This window comes from Rhinatrema bivittatum, chromosome 1 (assembly GCF_901001135.1).
Source record: "Rhinatrema bivittatum chromosome 1, aRhiBiv1.1, whole genome shotgun sequence".
Taxonomy (NCBI): Eukaryota; Metazoa; Chordata; class Amphibia; order Gymnophiona; family Rhinatrematidae; genus Rhinatrema; species Rhinatrema bivittatum.
This window is the reverse complement of record NC_042615.1, coordinates 433,084,457-433,096,148: the sequence shown is the minus strand read 5'-3', so window position 1 is coordinate 433,096,148 and position 11,692 is coordinate 433,084,457. Positions and strand designations below refer to the sequence as shown.

Here is an 11,692-nt window from a genome sequence, read left to right as displayed (position 1 = left end):
CAGGGATTACAGGATTTCATAATGTGGCTGGGATACTGAGGGTATGGGATACAGGATTTCATAAGGGATTACAGGATTTAATGACGTGGCTGGGATAGTGAGGTCAGGGATTACAGGATTTCATAAAGTTGCTGGGATAGTGAGGGCAGGGAATACAGGATTTAATAAGGTGGCTGAGATAGTGAGCGCAGGGGATACAGGATTTCATAATGTGGCTGAGATAGTGAGCGCAGGGGATACAGGATTTCATAATGTGGCTGAGATAGTGGTGGCAGGGATTACAGGATTTCATAATGTGGCTGGGATAGTGGTGGCAGGGATTACAGGATTTCATAATGTGGCTGGAATAGTGAGGGCAGGGAATACAGGATTTAATAAGATGGCTGAGATAGTGGTGGCAGGGATTACAGGATTTCATAATGTGGCTGGGATAGTGGTGGCAGGGATTACAGGATTTCATAATGTGGCTGAGATAGTGAGCGCAGGGGATACAGGATTTCATAATGTGGCAGAGATAGTGGTGGCAGGGATTACAGGATTTCATAATGTGGCTGGGATAGTGGTGGCAGGGATTACAGGATTTAATAACATGGCTACAGGTCCAGTGCAAGGGTATTAGGCACCCTAAACGAAGCCTGCAGCTTGCCTTCCCTCTCCCGTCACACCCTCATCACACACAATTAAAAATTATGCATTTATAATAATAGATTTTACATGAACAAGAACATTCAACTACTGTCTTCTGAGGTAAAAATATCACTTGTAACATGTATTTTATATTTACATGCAGTGCTGTAAAACCTTACAAAAAAGTACAAAAGACCCTTAGAATTAGTATTAGGGCTATTGCTGTTAGGATTTGTGGGTGTACGTGGGCCCTTTGGCCGAGGTGAGAGATGGTACCACCCAGGGGAGGAGCCCCACTGAGCCTCACTGTCGGGAGGCCTCGGCTGTGGGATGAGATACAGAAGAGGCAGAAAGGAACATAAGAAATTGCCATGCTGGGTCAGACCAAGGGTCCATCAAGCCCAGCATCCTGTTTCCAACAGAGGCCAAAAAAGGAGAGAGAGAGGGGGTGACCCCAGGAGGCGGGCCACAGAGCGACAGCACAGGTGCTGACGTCAGACTCAGCTCGGGATGGCTTGAGTCTCATACAATAGGAGCGGCACTGCCCGAGGAGCGGGAGTGCCAAGTGAAGTACAGTCACTGTCATCACACGGGGTCCATAGAGAAGTTACACAAGAGGGTTCCTCGGTGGGAGGTCACGGCAATGGTCCGCAGAGCAGGGTACACTGGAGAGGCTTCCAAAGGATATCACAGTAGTGGTCCACAGCGTGGTTACTCACAGTAGCTGAAGACAAAAGTAGTTCCGTAGAGAGCCTCCGGAAGCGAGGCAAGCAGGATGAAGTCCAGGTGACTGGCCCTCAGAGGAGCGGATAGCCGAGAGACAAGGAAGGGCCCCCGAGGAGCGAGTACCCGGTAGTCTCACGCCACGGAAGCAGGAACCTGAACAAGTAGAAGAGAGTGTAGGTGGATTCAGCAAAATGAACTGCCAAGTCGCTGGCTGTCTGGGCCAGCGGGTTTAAATATCCTGGATGAGCGACATCATGTGAAGAGGACATAGAAACATAGAAATGACGGCAGAAGAAGACCAAATGGCCCATCCAGCCTGCCCAGGAAGCTTTCACACTTTTTTTTTTCTCATACTTATCTTTTACTCTTGGCCCTTATTAGTAACTTTTTGGTTCTAGTTACCTTCCAACCCCGCCATTGATGTAGAGAGCAGTGCCGGAGCTGCATCTAAGTGACATAGCTTAATTGGTTAGGGGTAGTAACTGCCACAATAAGCAAGTGTTGTGTCCCTGGCTGCTCTTCACCCTCACTCCGCCCTCTCTACCTCTGTGGCGACTCCCTCCAGGTCTGATGGACGGGTTGTTGCCGCGGCGTCTCCTTGCCGCTTCTCTTCGGCGTCCCCGGACCAGCTCGATGCTGCGGATCTGCTATGTTCCTGATGATGTAGGGCGCGCGCGCGCTCCAAAGTATGTACCAGCTAGGGCACGAACCTCAGGGGCGACCCCTGTATTGACGTCATCCGCTTCCAGTATAAAAGGTCTTCACTTTCACTAACAGATCGAGTTAGCAAGGACACGGGCTACGAATCAGACTCGCTACGGATTCGTCCAAGCTACTCTGCCTCCTCAGACTTACCAGGGGTACCCGCTCCTCGGGGGCCTCGCTCTCTTTTCTCTATTTTCAGATTGCAGATAGGAATGGTACTCGCTCCTCGAGGGCCCATGTTCCTGAATACTCTGAAGATTATCTATTGCCTGGAAGCTATCGCATATACAGACATTTGTGAGTTGCCACCGCTCTCTCAGAGCTTTCCCTGGAGCCAGGTACTCACTCCTCGAGGGCCTAACTCTTTCCAGCTACTGAGCCTTGAGAAGCTATGTGAGATTGTCTTCTACTACTAGCTATGTATACAGCATACCCTGTCTACTCACTATCTATAGTCTCTCTACAGCACAGCAACCTTGGGATCGCAGTTCCAGTATCTGAGGGATTTCAGCCCTGCTGGGCATACCAGCTCACTACTGCCACCTCTGGTGGTTCTACTAACCTGTCTAATAAAAGAACTATCTGTGTCTGTCTCCATACCAAGCCTAGCCGGTGGTCCCTCTCAAGATATCCTCCTGGGAGCACTGTCATCTGCCATCGGCCCAAGGATTCACCTATTTATATTCCTTTCCAGCTGAGTACTCTCTCTAGCACTCCGCTAGTACAGATTGCCAACTCAGCAGTCTATATCATACAAGATTGCTGGTTCCGACTACGGAGCATATCAGGTTGCTAAACTCCTCCTTCCACGGGGGCCAGTTCCTAACAGATTGCTACTCCGCATGGTGACTCATACAGACTGCCAACTCCTCCCTCTTCAGGAGATGAGCATAACAGATCTCTAACAGTTCGCTAACTCCTCCCCGCTGGAGCAGAGAACTCTAACAGCAAGCTACACCCATACTTATTTGTTTACCCAGCCTGTGCAATTCAGTCGTTGTTGGTTGTTGTCTGAATATAAATCCTCTTTTCTTTATTCCCCCCTGCTATTGAAGCAGTGAGCTGCATTGGATATGTATTCCAAGTGAAGTATCAGGCTTAATTGATTTTGGGTAGTAAGCGCCGTAACAAGCAATCTACACCCATGCTTATTTGTTTACCCAGACTTTGTAATTCAGTCCTTGTTGGTTGCTGCCTGAATATAAATCCTCTTTTCCTTTTCCCCCCCTGCCGTTGAAGCAGAGAGCTATGCTGGATATGCATTGAAAGTGAAGTATCAGTCTTATTTGATTTGGGGTAGTAACCACCACAACAAGCAAGCTACTCCCCCGCTTTTTTGTGAATGCAAATCCTTTTTTCCACATTTCCTCTTGCCGTTGAAGCATACAGCAATGTTGGAGTAGCATTAACAGTGAGTATGTTTATTGAATAAGGGTATTAATTTCCAGGTAGTAGCTGTCATTCCCGTAAGCCACCCCCATGCCTCTTCTCTTCATTCACATCCTCTAGAATTTATGGTTCCCGCCATGACGTGGTTAAAGCTAGCCCGGGAGCACAGGTGCCTAGGGAACCCCAAGGGTAAAATGGCAGTCGGCAGCATCCATGCTGCTCAAGAGAGCCTGGGAACGGAGGCAGGAAGGCCGGTGAGTTTGCCCAATGGGTCCAAGGCAGAGTAAAAGGAGGTGAGCAGTAGCGGTCGCAGCCATCTGTGACAGTGGAGCATAACAGTACCCCCCTTCTTAGGGCCCCCCCCCTCCGGGGGTTTGGGTTTTTTTTGGGTGAGAAATATGAAAATGTTTCATCAGTTCTTTATTGAGAATGTTGGCTGCAGGCTCCCAGCTATTTTCTTCAGGCCCAAAACCTTCCCACGAGATCAGACATTCCCATCTTCTTCCTCGCTTCCGTACATCCAGGACGTCCTGTACCTGGTATGTGATGTTCTCCTCAGAAACCAAAGGTTGAGGTTCAGGCAGCTTCTTGGAAAATTCGGAGAGGATGAGAGGCTTAAGTAAAGATACGTGGAAGGTGTTATGAATCTTCAGTGATGTGGGCAGATGGAGGCTGTATGTAACTGGGCCCAGGCGGCGAAGTACGAGAAAAGGCCTGATGTATCTGGGAGCGAAGCGGGCTGAAGGAGGTTTCAGGTGAATAAATCGGGTGCTCAGCCATACTTTATCACCAGGATTGAATTGAGGGGCTGCCCGGTGATGGGTGTCAAAACATTTCTTTGACTTCTGGGCAGCTTGTTGTAAAAGTCACTTAGTATCAACCCAGAGTTGATGCAACTCTTGGGCAGTAGCCTGCACCACAGGAGATGACACTGATAGAGGTAGCGGAAGTGGCGACAGGGGCTGACATCTTTATACCACTTGGAAGGGTGAAGATCCGGTGGATGCGGACGAATGGGAATTGAAGGCAAACTCAGCCCAAGGTAGTAACTCGGACCAGTCATTTTGTCGTGAATTTATGTATGCCCAAAGAAACTGTTTCAAAGTCCGATTTGTCCTTTCCTTCTGACCATTGGCCTGCATGTGACAGGCCTACGTGAGGTCCAAGGCGATGTCAAATTTCTTGCATAAGGCCCTCCAAAACCTGGCCGTAAACTGCACTCCACGGTCGGAGAGTATATGCCTCGGGAGTCCGTGAAGACGGAATATGTGGCGGATGAACAGTCTCGCCAGCTCCGGAGCTGAGGGAAGTCCAAGTAGAGCCACAAAGTGGGCCATTTTTTAAAACCGGTCCACCGTGACCCAGATGGTATTATTGCCACAGGATGGAGAAAGATCCACTATGAAATCAGTGGCAATGTGTGTCCATGGTTCACTGGGCGTGGGAAGTGGTTGCAACAGACCCCAGGGTCGGCCTGTCGGCGGCTTCTGACGGGCACAGGTGGGGCATGACTCCACATATGTTTGAGCATCCTTTTTCATGGTTGGCCACCAGTAGAACCTCTGAAGTGAAGAAAGAGTTCTAGCTTGACCTGGGTGACCCACCAGCAGGGAATTGTGTGCCCAACGGAGGATTTTTCTACAAAGTGGATGGTGAACCACCATCTTCCCAGGAGGAACAGTGAGCATGGTGGAGAGAAGAACCTTGGCTGGGTCAATGATGTGGCACAGGACATCTGGGACATCCTCCGAGGTGAAGGATTGGGAGAGGTCATTGGTTTGGGCATTCTTGTTGGCTGGCTGGTATGGTAGGAAAGTGAACCAAGTAAAGAAGAGAGACCAGCGGGCCTGTCTGTGATTGAGGCATTGCGCATGGTACAGGTACTCAAGGTTCTTGTGGTCTGTATAAACCGTGATTTGTTGTTGAGCCCCCTCAAGCCAGGGTCACCACTCTTCGAAAGCGAGCTTAATTGCCAAAAATTCTTTATCCCCGATTCCAAAATTGTGCGCCGCAGAAGAGAAGCGGTGAGAAAAGAATGAGCAGGGGTGCAAGGTGTGATTGGCAGAATGCTGGCTGAGGACTGCAACAACTCCAATGTCGGATGCATCGACTTCGACGATGAAGGGTCGTCGAGGATCTGGGTGGCATAAACACGATTCTCTAAGGAATTTGTCCTTGAGTTCCTGAAAGGCTGACATGGCCTCGAGAGACCATTGCGAAGGATTGGCTTCCTTACGGGTCATGGCCATGAGAAGGGCGGTCAGAGTGGAATAATGTGGAATGAATGACCGGTAATAGTAAATCCTAGGAATCTACGGAGTGCCTTGAGGCCCGTTGGTTGGGGCCCCTCCTGGATGCTCTTGGTCTTCTGGGGGTCCATCTGGAAGCCCTGACTCGAGACCACATATCCGAGAAAAGGGACCGTCATCTGTTTGAAGGAACATTTCTCCAGCTTAGCATACAGACGATTGTCCCTTGAATGCTGGAGAATGTTGCAGAAGCCTCAGCGGTGATTCTGGAGGTCTCGTGAGAATACCAGGATATCATCCAGATAGACTATGACGCACTGGTAGAGCATGTCTCTGAATACCTCATTCATCATATTCTGGAACACCCCTGGAGCATTACAAAGGCCAAAGGGCATTACCAGGTATTCGAAATGGCCATCACGGGTGTTAAAAGCGACTTTCCATTCATCGCCCTGGCATATCCGGACCAAATTGTAAGCCCCTCTCAGGTCCAATTTGGAGAATATTTTGGCCCCCTGGAGCCTGTCAAATAGTTCAGAGATTAGTGACAAGGGGTAATGGTCCTTCTTGGTAATCTCGTTTAGGCCGTGGTAACCTAATCATGGCCAGAGGGAATCGTCCTTTTTCCCCACGAAAAAGAATCCCGCTCCAGCGGGAGACTTGGAAGGCCGAATGAAGCCTTTTGCCAAATTCTCTTGTATGTAGTCTGACATGGCTTTAGTCTCTATTAGCGAACATGGGTACACCCTTCCATGAGGAGGCTTCGAGTTAGGTAGCAGGTTTATCGCACAACCAAATGAGCAATGAGGTGGCAAGGTGTCCACAGCCTTCTTCGAAAATATATCAGCGTAAGCGGAATACTGCAGCGGGAGGCCCGGGAGAGACGTCATGGTGGTTAGGCAAGGCATGGGTGACACCACCTCCAGACAATCCTTATGACAGGAGTTGCCCCATTGAAATAGTTGTAAGGTACTCCAGTCGAATTGCTGAGTATGAAGTTTCAACCACGGTAGCCGAAAAACCATTGGGTGTATGGCATTGTCCAGCATCAAAAAAGAGATGTTCTCCGTGTGCATAGATCCAGTACGAAGTCGGATGAGAACTGTGGAGCAAGTAACTTCGCCAGGTAACGGCTCACCGTGGATAGAGGAGAGCAGTAATGGCGTAGGTGTGTAAACCGTGGAAATCCGGAGATGCTCCACCAGCTGTCGGAGGATAAAGTTTCCACCAGCCCCAGAATCCACTAAGGTGAAATTCCAGGGTACCTGAATTTATGGAACCAGGTAACGTTAATGGAGGAGAAGGTGATGTCAGGCCTAGGAGGAGTCCTCTGGCAGAACCTAGGCCTTGAGTTTCCCGGACAGAGGGACAGGCAAGTACAGCGTGTCCGGGTTGGCCACAATACATACACAAACCCGACCGTAGGCAGCAATGTTTCTCTCTGGAAGATAGGTGGCTACGGCCCATCTTCATCAGTTCTTCTTCATCGGTATCCTGCATAGCAGAGGTCTTCGCAGAAGGTGCCGGTTGGATGCGTGGAGCACCAGTAGCCATCCTCTTGGGTCCTCTGGTTTTGTGCGAGCGTTCCCGAAGATGGCAGTCAATGCGGCCTGCGAGGTCCATGAGAGAATCCAAGGCATCAGGAAGTTCTCGAGGCATTAGCTCATCTTTAATGCGCGGACTCAGCCCTTCGAGGAAGATCGCACGCAGGCAGCCCAGATCCCAGTGTAACTCAGATGCAAGCATCCTAAACTCGATGACATAATCGGTCAGGGATCTGGAACCTTGATGCAGATGCAGTAGTGTAGAGCCGGCGAAAGCCTTGCAAGCGGGATCATCAAAGACGGAGCGGAAAAGGGCAAGGAAGCCTGACAGATTGTTGAGAATCGGGTCTGCTCGCTCCCACAGGGGGTGATGCCCAGGCTAACCCCCGTCCATCCAGAAAGGATAGTATGTATGTCATCTTGGAAACTACGTCGGGAAAGTATGCAGGTTGTAAGGAAAACTGCATGCTCCACTGGTTCAGGAAGCCCCTACAGGACAAAGGGTCACCTAAAAAATGAGGAGGTGCCGGCAGGGGCACTGCTGGCTGAAACGGAGGTGTCTGTGGAGCTGGGCTCTGCTTGGCAGACGTAGAGGCAGTGTCCAGCCTGTTATTTAATAGATTTATGGAGTTAACCAAACTCTCCAGAACTTTCTGCTGATCTGAAATTTGCTGGGCCAGGCCAGGATCTGTGCCGGGGCCATGGACTTGGCAATCTGTTAGGATCTGTGGGTGTGTGTGGCCCTTTAGCCGAGGTGAGAGATGGTACCGCCCAGGGGAGGAGCCCCACTAAGCCTCACCATCGGGAGACGAAGTATCGGCTGTGGGATGAGATACAGAAGAGGCAGAAAGGAGAAGGAGAGAGAGAGGGAGTGACCCCAGGAGGCGGGCCACAGAGCGACAGACTCAGCTCAGGATGGCTTGAGTCTCATATACTAGAAGCAGCACTGCCTGAGGAGCAGGGGTGCCAAGTGAAGTACAGTCACTTTGGTCACAAGGGGTCCGTAGAGGGTTCCTCGGTGGAAGTCATGGCAATGGTCTGCAGAGCAGGGTACACCGGCAAGGGTTCCTCTAGGATATCACAGCACTGGTCCGCAGAGTGGGGTACACTGGCGAGGTTCTTCTATGATTTTACAGCAAGGTCCGCAGAACGGGGTAGGCCCGGAGAGGGTTCCTCTTGGGATGTCACGGCAATGGTCCGCAGAGCAGGGTACACCGGAGAAGCTTCCAAAGGATATCACAGTAGTGGTCCACAGCGTGGTTACTCACAGTAGCTGAAGACAAGAGTAGTTCCGTAGAGAGCCTCTGGTAGCGAGGCAGGCAGGCTGAAGGCCGGGAGACTGGCTCTCCGAGGAGCGGACAGCCAAGAGACAAGGAAAGGCCCCCGAGGAGCGGGTACCCGGTAGTATCACGCCACGGAAACAGGAACCAGAACAAATCGAAGCGAGAGTAGGTGGATTCAGCAAGATATACTCGTTGCCAAGTGGCTGGCTGTCTGGGCCAGCAGATTTAAATATCCTGGATGAGCGAAGTCATCTGAAGGGGACGCCCCTGAGGTTCCCGCCATGACATGGTTAGAGCTAGCTCGGGAGCGTGCGTGCCTAGGGAATCCCGAGGGTAAGATGGCGGTCGGCAGCATCCATGCTGCTCAGGAGGGCCTGGGAAGGCCGGCGGTGACTGGCAGAGGCCGCAAGTTCGCCCAATGGGGCCAAGGTAGAGAAAAAGGAGGTGAGCAGCAGCGGTCGCAGTCGTCAGTGCCCGCGGAGCGTAACAATTGTAATGTGTGTTGGGTATGGGCTTAGCTTCAGAAAGCCACAAGTAAACTGAATTACAATTTCAATATAGTAAATCTCCCATATCAAAAACTCCAGCACTCAAACACTAACAACCCTACTTATAAAAAAGGCAAAACTGTAATTATTACACCAGGCCCCAAAACACCAATACACCTATTATTAGGAAAACAGAAACAGCCAAACTGCTACAGATACCTACACAGAACCTACATTTATTTATATTTATTTATTTATATTTATTTATTTAAATTTATTTATTTATATTCTTCTTAATTCTTCCTTTATTTTCCCTCTCCCTCCCCTTCCCTGTTTGCATTCCCTGATCCAATCTTTCCTTGTTATAATCTCCTAATGTCCTTTCTAAGTTGAATATTAATTGTAAAGCACTGCCGCTATTTTCTATCTGTTCCAGCGCTGCTGCTAAAGTTTTGTTGAATGTACACCGACATGATGTTACTAAACGAATGTCGGTATATAAAGAACCTCAAATAAATAAATAAATAAATAAATACACAATAGCAGAATATATCAACTCAGTGACAGAGGCAAACTACAAACAAATCTTCACAAAAAAATAAAATAAACTATCCATAAAGTATTAATACAAATGTGCAGACAAAAACTGAACTGTTAACTGCAACAGGTCAGATTATTATATGGTGAAATAATGGAAAAAAAATGAAATATTACAATTCCTCAGAAAACATCAAACAATAAATCTTGAAATATAAATCATCAATTGAAGTAAAACCATACTAATAAAAGAATATTTCAAAACAGCTGACAAATAGAACGGCATCTAATAACTTAAAACTCATATAAATTTTCCAAAGACCATTAAAATATTTCAAACACCATCCAATACTTAAAACTTAAAAAGGATAAAAAAAAATCCCAGGCTGTTCTTACCTGGAATCTTTTGATTTCCAGATGCCCTGAGATTGTTGTGGATTAGCAGGGGAGAGGTGAGAGTTTGAGATTCACAATCTCTCTCTCATATATACACATGTGCACAATCATAGAACATGCTCTCAGACACACAGAGATGCTTTCAGACACACAGACATGCTTTCACAGACACATATGTACACAGACATGCTGTCACAGATACACACAGACATGCTCACACACACAAACACATGCATTCTTGTACACACACACACACACACACACACACACACAGAAACGCTCTTTCATGCGCAGATATGCCCTCAGGCACGCAAACACATGGTCTCCCAGAAATACACAGACTTACTCACACACACATGCACTCCATTACACACACAGACACGCTCTTTCATGCACACATATGCTCTCAGACATCTAAACACATTCTCTCACAGATACACACAGACATTCTCTCTCACACAGACATGCTGTCACAGTCACAGACATACACATGCTCTCACAAAAAGACAGATGGACACACTTGCTATCACTCATTCAATTTCTCTTGCCTCCCCAATAGTAGTACAAGTCCAGCGGCAGCCTCCTCTTTCAGTACCTTTTTCTTGAGGTCATGGGCACTGATTGTTATAATTTGACCTATAATTTGGCCGCAACAAGAGATGGCTCCTCCCACAGGGCAGAGCCCTGTGGGGACTTGCTGTGGTAGGCTGACTCTCAGAGTAATGGACACAGAGTAAGGAGAGTCTTTTATTATACCGCAGATGAACAGTATGGCCCGAGGAGCGGGTAGCGAGACTTAGCACAGAGGAGGAGGGCCCCAGATGGTATGGTCCCATCAGTGTTCCGCAGCGAGGGTACCGTGGAAACGTACTCTCACCAGGATGAGGAGGAAGGTAGATCCGGTAGTGGTCCGCAGAGCGGGGTACACCATGAATCCACACTGTAATTGGTGAGAGAGAGACAGAGACAGGCTGGAGGGCCAGGATACTCACTCTGAAGGTAGAAGGCATCTATAGAAGGGAACATCCGTGGCGTGGAGGTCCGGGACGAGACAAGGCCCCCGAGGAGCAGGTACCTGAGTCGTCCGAGGCAGGAGCACAGAGCAGCGAGCGTCTGTATCAAGGCAAAATCAGCAGGAAGGGAATTCTTGCTAACTCGTAGGAGAAAATGCGAGGAGAGATTATGCAAGGAGAGGCAGTGATGTCATGCAGAGGGGACGCCCCCAAGGTACCCGCCATGACGTGCATAAACGGAGGGCTGGCACAAGCACGCGTACCCTAGGTGATTCCTGGACCAAGATAGCGAACGCAATTGCCCATGCTGTCCCAGGGATGCCAGGGAGGTCAACGTTGAGAGGTAGAGGCCACCATCTTACCAAGATTCGATGGATTAGGAAGAAGAAAGGAGCATCAGAGGGTGCAACTGTCTGCGAACGACGGGCGCAACACTGATCTTTCTCTGTTTCTTGCGGAGGGGGCGCTGTTTCTGTTCCTCCTGTGCTCTAACGCCATATGAACCTGAGACCAATGCTGCTTCTTCCCGCAATGGCCCGGGGATGTGCTATTATTTTTCCTGCATGGTCTCTTCATCCTACCACCTGTGCAGATTCACCACTTCCTCTTCTAGACCACATAGGCGGGAAGAAGGAGAAGTCATGTCGTCGCTGCCCCCAGATTGGTGGCACCCTAGGTGACCGTCTAGGCCGCCTAGGGATTCCACTGGCCCTGCAAGGCTGGGATCTGGAGGGC

At 49.2% G+C, this 11,692-nt stretch overlaps 1 protein-coding gene across 2 annotated transcripts in view; it reads right to left on the bottom strand.

The window, feature by feature from the left end:
• Positions 1-11,692, bottom strand: part of LOC115092963 (zinc finger protein 567-like) — a 1,005,854-nt gene that overhangs the window by 780,671 nt on the left and 213,491 nt on the right. The gene's annotated exons all lie outside the window — the stretch shown is intronic.